This window comes from Falco biarmicus, chromosome Z, assembly GCF_023638135.1.
Source record: "Falco biarmicus isolate bFalBia1 chromosome Z, bFalBia1.pri, whole genome shotgun sequence".
Lineage (NCBI taxonomy): Eukaryota > Metazoa > Chordata > Aves > Falconiformes > Falconidae > Falco > Falco biarmicus.
In genome coordinates this window covers 16,362,446-16,374,789 of record NC_079311.1, presented here as the reverse complement: position 1 = coordinate 16,374,789, position 12,344 = coordinate 16,362,446, and positions in this window count along the sequence as shown.

Sequence of the window (12,344 nt, the reverse complement as noted above, 5' to 3'; positions counted from 1 at the left end):
TAATGGCATTTGCACAGCTAATTAAAGTCACTCTTTCTCCAGTCAAATCAATTCCTTTAATCAGAGAAGCAACAAAGTCTCGCTCAGTTCCTGCAGTCTGCATGTAAATGTTCCTTGCTTGAAGAAGCATCTCTGCAGTCATTAGTGGTTGAATACAGACACTATCAATGATACCAGGTAATTTCTTCAGCACTTGAAAAGTACAAATAATAAGCATATTCATTCTTATAGATAATGCAAATTTTATTTTTTTTTTAAATTTGAAGTTAATTAAAGAGAGGGTTTGCTCTTACTCTTGATCCATTCATTCTTCAAGTAGGATTCTGGAGATAAGCACAGTTGTATCAGACTGCACTCTCCATTTTTCATGCACTGCCCTAGCACAAATAAATAGTACAACTCAAGGAAAATAATTCTGTATAATCTAATGTTGCAGTTTCTCTTTTTAAGTATCATGCAAAATAGTGTGTAAACAAAGTAATATGTAAAAAGGTCTTTCATGGAAAACACAAATGAGATGGAAAGATGAACAAAATCAGCATGTTGTTAATCAGTGTGTTTCTGCTTAAATTGTAGGAGGCATTACTTCTACTGAGGGAGAAGGCTTTAGAGGAGTATTATGTCCATACAGCTAACAACGCTTTAGCTGTTGTAGACTCTATCAGCCAACATGCAGAGTGTCTCTGATTATAATGGCCTTCTGAGTAGATATGGCAGTCTGACTGCTCAACGAGTACACGTCTGACAGGGCTTTTCTTCCATATGGCAGTGGGTTTATGTTCTACTTTGATTTTGCTGGTAGGTGACACGTGACGATGACAGGAAACCAAGGACATATTGAAGATGTTGCTTGGCTATGGATTTATTACAATAAATCCTTGTTTACTGAATGTTTAATGTGAAACATATTTTAATGTATATGTAATCTTAATTCATGTTATTGAAACAGAAAATCTTTGGCAATTGAGTCAGATCATCACTTACCATATGACTGTGATTACAAGTTCTGTTTCCTAGATACAGATCTAATTTTCAGACTCGGGATATGTCTGTTACCTTTACTTTTAGATTAGATCTATTCTGAAAAAAGGCTATGAATATCATAACAAAAATTCCAAATCAATCTCTCTGAGCAAAAGGTATGACTGGTATTATTCATGCAGTCTCTTATGAACATTGAAGTAAAAGTTTTTGTTACCTGAAAATTCACAACAAGAGAAAAACTATGATTACCTGGACTGGTAATTGCATTATGAATTATGATCTTGGAAGATGTTAACTCTTGGCATTCAAGCAGGGAGGCAAACTGCAGTTTGTGTCTTGCATCTATCATATGATGGATCAGCCAGCAAGTTGCAAGTAGAAAATGATGGAGAACCAGACGAACAAGGGAAAGAGGAAAAGCAGTTCTAAGATACACAGAAATCTTTCATTAAAACTAAAAGAAGAGTAAAAAATAATAATTACATTCACGGTTGCTTCTCAGCAACAAAAAGCTGATTGTTACATTCATTGAATATGTTTCTTCACTTCAAAGAAGCCTTCCAGATTAACTTAAAACCAATTCTTAGGAATACTTTTCTTGGATGCTAAACCAATAGTGTAGAACGTAAGCTTCCAGTCCTGTACAGACATTAAAAAGAAGGCTATATTTTATAGCAAGACTATAGAGGAGTACATGTTATCTGCAGTAAGTCCTATTCAACCTGTTCAACAGTTACCTCTGTTTTGAGGTAATAATTTCTACTTCAGGATACATCATTCTCTGCATTGAGACTGTTGTGCATGAATGGAGTCTTTATGTCATGTTACAAGGACTGTAACATGATTTGCTTATCAGTTTTAGATATGTACATTTAACTAATGGACGGTGGGTGCAAAAGGGTCATAGTTTAGCATATCTAAAAAATCATGTTGATTCTTAAGCTTTCTTTTAAGGTATAGGGAGCCAATCTATGGGCTGATACAGGAAAGGTATATAAGAGACAATGGTGAAAAATCCTAAAATACTCCTACAGGAAGTAGTATGATCCCTGCTATACAGTGGTTTGTAAGGCTAATCTTGAAATTTACTAAGCTTTGCAAACATACTGTTCTTCCTGAATGGTGGTGGGAATTTAGATATTCAAAGAAAAGTCACAGAACAGGCTAAACCCAAAGTCTCCATGTCTGGGAAAAGTCAGACTTTTAATTGGTACCTGATATTAAATGAACCGATTGAAATAAAACAGTAGGCTTGAAAAGCCTGTGATCTGTTTCTGAGCAGGGATATTCTATAGCAGGGAAGGACTCTTGAAGCTTTGCTTCCAATACTTACCTATACAATGTCTGAGTCAGTTTAGCCTCAGGTAGGATTGAAAATACATTTTGCTGTGCTCTTCCTTTCCACAATTGTAAGTTGGCATTGTGTAGTGTAGTCTATTTAGTCTGTTCAGGGAATCACTGTCTTCATAAGGGATCAAAATATTTTATAGATTCTTTTTTTTGTTTAGACAGTTTGATGTTGAAGTGTTTCTAAAGTTATAATTTAAAAGCCCAGTTCTGAGTCTTGTGAAAGACAGACTTCCATTACAGATATAGTTTGGCAAGCTAATATGCTTTGGAATGAATGACTTATTGAAAGCTTTATGACAACAGTTTGGTACTCATGCACTGAGAAGGTGTTTCTCATTCTTCATTTTACCACTGAAAACCTTCTGAACTGATACAGCTGAAATAGTGAATATCTTTCAGATACCGTCATCTTAAGGAAGAAACCCCCAAACCTTTTTATTTAGTCCTTTGAAAATATCACCTTTCAGTTATCTGAATTTGTAGTAAGAAGAGAAGTTTCTCAACCAAAACATTATTTCAGCTGCATTTTGTCATAGTTTAACCCCAGAGTTAAACCAAGCCTCACACAACCACTTGTTCATGCCCCACCGTGAATGGGGGGAGAGAATCAGAAGAGTAAAGGTGATAAAACAAGTGGGTTGAGATAAGAACAGCTTAATAATTGAAATTATTGTTTTTATTATTGTTGTTGTTGTGGTGGTGGTGGTATTATTATTATTATTATTAGTAGTAGTAATAGTAATGAAAAGGAAAATAACAAAACCAGAGAAATAAACCCCAAGAAAGACAAGTGATGCAAATGAAAACAATTGCTCACTACCAACTGAGCAATTCCCAGCCACTCCCTGAGCCGCGGGCTGCTCCCAGCCTCTGGTTATTGCTGAGCATGATGCCATGTGGCCTGGCACATCCCCTGGGTCAGCTGGGGTCAGCTGTCCCGGCTGTGTCCCCTCCCAGCTCCTTGTGCCCCCCCGGCCTCCTCGCTGGTGGGGTGGGGGGAGAAGCAGGAAAGCCCTTGGCTCTGTGTAAGCGCTGCTCAACAGCAACAAAGACATCCCTGCTATCACACAACAGTATTACCAACACTGTTTTCAGTGCAAATGCAGAACACAGCCCCTTACCAGCTGTTGTGAAGAAAAATTAACTGTATCCCAGACAAAACCAGTACACATTTTTATTGGCAAATTTTGCCTTTGGATTAGTAGCAAAAGCAGTATATTTACATAGGTGAATATCCTATTGATAGCATTTATGACTATTTCAAATTAGCAGTAGATTCAAGTCTTCAGACATGTTGATAAGCAAATTCAGAACTTGATGTATTAGTCTTCCTTTTGTAGCACTTTCTGAGGAACCATTGTTTTTTCTATTCAAAGGCAAGAGTTTATAAATCTTTTCCTTTGGTTTAAGTACAATCAACACTCCTCAAATACTGTCCAGTTTGTTGAGAATTAAACTTTTTTATGCTGCTTAGTCATCTACGGCAAAAAGCTCAATTGCTCTGAGTCTACCGGAAGCAATGTCAATTTCAGCAGTTCATAGAAGAAAATCTGTACACCTAATTCTTTATTTGGTATATAGACCAAATATTATTTCATTGGGGTCAAGTAAGTTCCCCTCTTCCTAACCCATTTTACTATTCCCACATGTTGTAGAGGGCTTTTTAATGCTCATTAAAAAAAAATCTCAGACTTCTAAATAGCTTATCTTTCCTTTTAATTGCATAGCAATTTTCTACACAACGCTTTCAAATTAATATAATAAATATAATAAAAGAAATCTAATATAATGTAATGTGTATAATATGCAGGTTTTTGTTTTGAATAATTAAAATGTAATATAATTTTGACTAATTATGTAATGATAATAACCCGTTATTAAGAAGTTAAGCTTACCATAGTTTTCAGAGCTGATGCTGGACAGCTTTGTCACAAATTTTCTGTTTTACAGATGAATTCAAGTACCTTCACACAAGTGCATTGAAGTGCATCTTTTCCCTCATGGTTTTTTTGCTTTAAAGCATTTTCTCTGCTTCTTGAAGAGCTCAGTTGCTGCATATTGCATAGGCCATTACTGTCAATGCTCTGTGCTGAACACCTGGCTCTCCAGAAGCTTGTCCTCTCTCACACTGGAAACATTATCAGCTTGAATCTCCATGAAGTTGCTTGCTGAAGCTGGATAGTGGAGGAAGTAAGCCAGGCCTAGCTAGCAAGTACATCTATCTGAGCTGACTATCTGAGGGAACTTGTCTGGAAGACCTGGCTGGAGGGTACAGACAAGGTGCAGGTCCAGTACAGGTGACCCTGAAACTCAAGAGGCTTTTGTGGCTGGGTGAGCTGATAAACCCCACAGTTTCAGGTGGAATCTGAGCATAATTTTGTAGCCATAGAGCTGCTGCTTAGCATTAAGTAGCAAAAAACACAAGCCTCACAAAAACTAAACTGCATGGGAAGGGGGAAGTTTCAGGGAAAATGAGCAGCAAAATGGTGCAAAAATGTGTTTGAAATGCAGTAGCATACACAGATAATCAGTACTGACCACGCAGTGCACTGTCTGAGTTGTTGATAATGACAAAGTTGCTTTATTTCTCTTTGTGGAAAAGATAACGATTTTGAACCTTAATTTTATCCAAAGAAGTGCCTTATTCTTAAACATAAATTAGGAATCTTAGTGAGTGCAAATGACAGCAAGAAGTCAGTCTGAGGAAACAACCTTCTTGTTCTGCAGAGTTTTGCAGTCAGGAAGATATTGAGCTCAACTGAACTGTGGTGAAACTCACATGTGGAACCGATCCCAACAGAAAAAAGCTGCTGCAAACCTGACTGATTGGGGAAACTTACCTTGGAAGTTGTGGCTGTCGTTAAAATCAACAATACTTCAGTAGCTTTGCTCTTGTGATGGTAAACAGAGTCTTGACTTTTGGACGGTTTGTTAATGCATACAGCAGAAGTCAGCTGCTTCGTCACAGAACCTGAAGAGAAAGCAGCAGCTATTGCCAATTCCGTTCACCTCCCATACTGCCAACTGTTTGATGCTGACATTAAAGAAAAGAAGCAATTGAGGATGAAAAAGTATGAGGTTGGGAGGCTTCTATTTGAAATATAAAAGTACATTGTACCCTGTGCTTCTGCATGTATGCTGACCACTTCAAATATCAGGCTTGGAGCATGCCAAGCAGGAGAGGAATTGGCAGTGCCTGGAGAGACAGCTAGAAATCACAGATGTGGTGGTCACTGATGAATACCTGCACCTTGGGAAATAAACAGAGAGAATAAATCAAAAGCTACAAGGAACCAAGGAACTATTCTTCCTCACCTAGTCTGAATTTTACATATCAATGGAAGCTTACAAAAAGTAGATGATGGGCAGGAGGTAGACAGTTATTTCACAAGTCTCTAAAACACAAGGGCTTTAATGTGCTATTGAGGTCATTGGCAGTGTTAGAAGCAGGCTGCTTGCAATGGAAAATCGAGTCAGGTAGCTGTCTAGCTAGTTTTTGGACAGGAAACTGTAAAAAGTTAATGTACATTCCAAATAATTGTAAAAGCAAGGAAGTGAGTGGTAGGAAAATACTTCTTAAAGTGAAAAATTATATCTTTAGAGATTGAAGAGCTCTGCTGTACTCTCTGGGACATGATTGTACTTTTTGTGGGGAAAGATCCAAAGCTGGCTGAAGTTTATAGGAATACTACTGACTCCAAAATATTCAGGGCATGGACACACTACGGACAATGGAAAGTTGACTCCTGCTGTTGGTGCTGACAAAGCAAAAATAGTAGAAAAGAGAAAAGAAGTTTTTTTCAGAGTAGCAGGAAAAGAGTGCTCCATGACTGAATATATGATGAAAGCACAATGATTACTCTTATGTGTGAAATCTTGACAGATGGCTACTGACTTTAGTAATGCTATCAATTCTTCCATGCTTCTCCATTTCCTTTATTTGCTTCAAACCCTGATGCAAAGTGAGCTCGATATTATTTTTTCCAGTTTCTTCAGTTAGGTTTAGATTCAGTGTTAATTTGAAAACTTTTCCAGCATTATCTCATTTTATAAATGCCAACTTATTTTCCTTTTTTTACCCTTTTATGTTTTAGGAGAAAAAGCAGAGTACAACTCTGTTGTTTGTACCCAAAGACTATTAGAATCACAATGATTTTAGGTTAAATATATCAAGGAAATAGGCACACAGACCAGAAGTATATGTTTGGTTTTTTTTTAAGTAGAAAACCCAACTAAAAATCTTTTACACCTAGTTGGTGACATTCACTTTCCTCTTTACTAAGGATCGTTAAAAAGCACTTGTTATTTATGTGTAATGTCAGACATCACATCAGGCATAGCATTTTAACAGGAAGTTTATTTCTAAACAACACTAACTTCCAGATATCATTCTAAGGAATTAGACAGTAACTTTATTTACCTTTTACATATATATCAGAAAGATCAAAGCTAGTATGAATTAGTATCAGAGATATTCTAGTTTAGAAGATAGAAGTTTTAATTAAGTAAAATTTTATCTTTATTCTTCTTTCCTTGTTAAAAAAAATAAGGAAAACGATTGTATTAATTATATGTGAAATAAAATATTTTAATTGCCTCAGTCTGGATGAAGCCTGCAACTGGTGAGCAGGATAGAAAACTGTATTGTCTTGAAAAGATTTACACTGCATTAAACTCAGTAACTACTGGTAGTCATACAACATCAAATGTTTTTATACTGTTTAGATTTATCTTGCACAGAGTAAGCCACTAAAAACAGAGTATCAAAATAGTTGTTAGAATGACCTCTATCAAAGCACATGATTCGGAAGATGAAATGTGCAGATGGCCAGTGTGGTGCAGAGTCTACTGTGTTAGTGTGAGAACTACGCTCATGTAGGTGATGAATCTTCCGGAGATGATCGATACAGAGACAACTTTCATTTCATACTGCAGAGAACTACAACATGATATACCAACGTGGACCAAACTTGTGTTTGAAGAAGCAAGTTTTAAAACTTTCCTGTGCTCATCCAGCGTGCTTACTGAGGGACAGATTCATAGCATGTGACTATTACCTCACAGCAGAACTGAAATCACAGTGTCATGGGCACAGCATGCAGACTGGCCAGGACCTCCGGAGGTCTCCACTCCAAATCCCTGCCCAGAGCAGGCTCAGGTGTAGAGTCAGATCAAGTTGCTCAGGGCGTTATCCCACAGGGGCTGGAAATCGCCCAAGGACAGGACAGCACCACCTCCCTGGGCCTGTCCCCACTGCCCAGCCATGCTTGTAGGGGAAAAGCTTTCACTTACCTGCAGCCTCTCTGATCCTTCTCAGTTTGTTCCCCACCAGGGCCCAGGACCTTCTGCCCAGAGCTGTCCCTAACCCCACTGGCATTGTTACTGGGACTCTGCCTCCCTGGGACAGGGCTGCACAGTCCTCTGGCCTGAATAGCATGGAGGCTCCATCAGCCATGTCCTCCCTCTGGTCCCAGTTCCTCTGCACAGTGGTGCTGCCATCACAAGTATCAGCTGGTGTCCCTCCGTTTGGGAACACCTGTAAACATGACAGACATGCACCTTGTCACCTCCCCAGGCCATTGATGAGAGGCTGCTGTGGAAGCCCACTTGTTCGCAGCCACCAGACAATCAATGCATGACCTATCAACTACTCCTCTCTAGAGTCAAATTATCTAAATTTTTTTCTTGGGTTTTTTTTTTGTTTTTTTGTAATCCATCTGGTTGTGCACCTCTCCAGGCCATAACAACACCCCAACTTAGAGGAATACTGTGGGAGGCAGTGACAAAACCCTGTTGCAGAAATGAGTGGCACTTAACTTTTAAGAGGTAAGTAACAGTACGTTTATTGGTATACAGATTTAAGAAAGTTTGACAGTAAATGTGACAGTTGTTTAACAAGATTGGATGTCAAGGTACACTTGATTATTTAACACAAAGAGGAGAGGGTCAGACAAAACTGTCAGGCAGACCCTCCCATTGAGTCTTGAGGTTCAGAAAGGACCCCCTTGTGTTCTAAACTCTTTCTCAGGGAGAAGTCGAGTGCAGCTGGATCCATTCCTAGTCCCAAACAGAGTTAAACGGTTTATGAGTAATTTAATTTAATATGTGCAATCAATCCTTTATATCACTTAGCTAAGATTTCAAAGTTTAGCATGATATTAATCACTTACTGATAATCTGTTGTGCTTGATGAGTAACTTGAGAGGCGTCCCTGCTCAAGGGGAGATCTCATCGTGCAGCTCACTGCTGTCAGGAGAGCTCAATGGGCTCTGGCCTGTCCACTATGGAATAAAACTATTGACTTACAATCATATTTGCATACCAACTGCAGAAGTTAGTATATTTCAAACTTGACACTGCAATTAGGTGGGTGCATTGTTTAAAATAACCCTTGGCTATTGTGTTGTTTTCTGTCTCCCCCCCCCTTGTCCACTTTGAGAGGGATACAGCCACCATGACCAGACGCAGCCATTACATCTGCCACTGGTGGATATCACTTAAGCAATGTTACAGAAATAATGTCAGGATGGGAGCACACCACCACACTTCACCCCATGACTGTAGACAATTCATCTTACCCTCACAGAGTGGTGGTATGGTCACCTCTTGCCTCTGTGCCATAAACATAAATATGTTGGTAGTTCATGTGCTTACAGATCTATGGCAAGTAGATAATCGAGCACCGATATTTGTTATAATTTAATTTGTATGCTTTGTGTGGTTGAAGTTGGGTTATTTGTTTTATGATGTACAATATAATTAGAAGTACTAAACATACTAGAGTTAGTAAAATCACCGCTGGCAGAAACATGAAACTAAAAAGTCCTGTTGCTGTTGGTGACCATCCAAGAAGAGTTTCCCACCAATGGTGCTCTCCGTCCTTCTTCACTCTTTCCAGGACATGATATTTCTCTTCTATATCATGAATGGTGATTAGCATTTTGTATTGACTGTTTTGGATGCATTCTAGCAGTTCACACAGACCATCATGTTGTAGTCATTTCTTCACCAGTCTAAGATCCATTCTGATGGAGGTAGGCAATAAATCTTGACTTAATGTATAATTGGCTTGTAATAACGAATAAGATGTAACAGGGGCTGAATATTTAAGGCTGTGTCCCATAATTTTAGTAAAGTTACAAAAATATTTGATTACTTCTATCTACAGTAATGTTAGATATGAATATAATATCACAACTTGTTCTCATATAAACACATCATTTTCCAGCTTATATAACTATAGTTTCAGGTAGTTCATTTTGATGCGTTTCAAAAAGACATTTTGTTCAGTGTCAAGACAAATGTCTTGGGCTTCGATAGTGTTATTCTTACAAATAAATCCTTGTTACCATACAATGCAAGTATTAACATCAATAGTTTGCTGTTTGTTTTTGTTTTGTTGGGTCCACATTCTATGTTCTAATGAATAGAGTACGTGCCAGTGCAATGATTAGGTATACAGTGTATAACACAGCATTGTATATAGTTAAGACAAAAGCTGTGGCCTTATTGTTATAGGATCATAAGTAAAATTGATTAAATATCAGCAGGACTGCAACTACTTTTCAAATTTATTTGCACTAACCCAAATTACTTTCTGAATTTCAGTGGGTAAGGTGCCTGCTTCACCTTCTCTTATAATTGCTGCTACCATGGATTGCATCCACAGTTGATCTTGGATACAACTAAGAACTTTAGAAACATTATTTTTGCACTGCCCCAAGTGCATCCACAATCAATTGGTGCTCCCTTTCATTAATTTTTTCTCATTGAGGTAATATATCAGATAAGAACCATTGGTTAGTTCCCAATGCTAAAAGAGAAGACTGCAGTGGGCACTTTAATTTGTTTAAATCACTTGTTCCTGTGCTCAGTTTATAGTAACATGAACACAGCATTTCCATTTGCCATCCTGCAGGGTGCTGTAAGAGAAAAAATAAACACTTGTTTCTGTGGGGAGATTCCAAACATGTTACACCATTAAAAAGAAGGAAAAATCCATTGTGCACTAATTGTGTGTTTTGCACCACTGTTATTGGTGGCTTGCCAGGCAAGGGGGCTGCAAAGTTTAGTTAAGGTTAACTCCTGTTAGGTAGGCATAACATTTTCTGATAGTGGTGTTTTGTGCAACTGCTTCTGGGGGACCAGTCCCATTTAGGACTGCTTCTAGTAAATTATATGGTCATCTGGTTTACACAGGTTGTCCCTGATGCATTTTCTCAAGGTGTTTAACTGCTTGGACTAAAAATAAAAGTTCCTTTTTGCATTCAGAGTATTGTTGTTCTGTTTCTTTAAATGCAGTTGAGCTAAACAAAAAATTTTTCTTGACCCATCCAAGACAGTTTGGAACAGGTTACAGTGTGTTTGGAAACCCCCCATTTGGTTTTAATAGGGTCACGAGGGTGTACTGGTCCCAGTGAATTTAATTCTTCAGTTAGAGTTTTGACCGCCTCTTTATGTTCTGATTTCCACTCCCTTTTCGTAAGAGTGAGTATAATGGTCGGGAAATTATAGAAAATCCAGGTGCATGCTTCCCCCAGTATCCTAATATTCCCATTAGTTGTTGTAAATCCTTCCTTGATAGGGACATTTGCAGGGTTGGTTTTTTTTTTTTATTTATTTTTCTTAAGGTACCTGGAGGAATCACTGCACTGCCTGCTATCAGCCAAGTACCTAAAATTTTTACTTCTTTACTTGGTCACTGACATTTTCTGGGCAGAATCTCAATTTCTGCTTTAATTGGTGCTTGCTATATTGCTGCTGCCACTTCACCCACCTTCTCAGAGAAAGTTCCTCCAATGAGAATATCATCTATATGTATTGGCACAGTTTCACATCTTGGGGAAGTAAGACTGTCCGTACAAGTTCAGCAGCATGAGCAATTGTGGGTGAATGTTTATACTCCTGTAGGAGTCTGTTAAAGGTATTTTGAATTCCTTCCCAAGTGAAAGCAAAATTCTCTTTATTCTGCTCCTTCAAGGGACCATAAAGAACACATTGTTTGCATCTAGATCTGCCATCCATGGGTGTGCAGCTGCTTGCCAAGTAGCTGTCAAGTTTGCGAGGTCTGATACATCAGCTGTTAGTGGGGTTGTATTAGCATTCAGGCACTGATAATCAACTGCTAAAGGCCACCTCCCATCTGGTTTCCAAACTGGCCAGAGAGGTGAGCTGTGTGGGGAGTGGTTTCTAGAGATAATGTGTCATTTTTCCAAATCAGCTATGACTTCAGAAATTGCGTTTTGTGCTGCAGCAGAATTGGATATTGAGTTACAATAGTAATTTTTGATTGCAGGGGCTGTGCACAACACCCAAGCTGTAGAATCCCAGTTTCTGCTGGGGCTGGGATTGATGTTTGAGCTGAAGAACCACATGCTGCCATTTGGCAGGTGCCAGGTTTGTCTGTTTAAAACATTGAAACCTAAAACATTTTCATGATGGTGTCTAATTGCAAGGCGAGTTGTTGACTTGCACTTCTCACCCAGAAGCCATAGATTGACTTTGGCCGTTTGGCACACAACAATCCTCTGTTCACATCACTGCTCTTAACTCTTTGCCATGTGGATTGCACACCCAGCTTCTCAGCATCTTGTGTTGGAACTTAAATTGTGCTCCCGTATCTATTAAAAACTTCACCATCTGTCTCTTCTTCACCATCTGAGGACCAACTGGGATTAAAATGTATGGGCCATCACCACTTATCCATTCATAAGCTACCGCTTTCTGGACAAGCAGGCCCAGTTACATTCTGGACATTGCTCATTTTTTTTGCTTGCTTCATGTCCTGTAATTCCTCCCTAAGGGAGAGGAAGGGGTTATCTCACTTTCTGGGGACTGATGCCAGAGGATTTGAAATATTCTCCTTCCTTCCACCGTTATCCTGCTTCTGGAATGTTCAGTTAACATAATTCCAGTAGGCTGACCTTGAGTCACAGCTCTAGGAATGCCTAGGGTAACAGCTTCCCAATTATGCCAGTTGTCATGAGCCCATTCTTCTGAGAAGTTGGGAT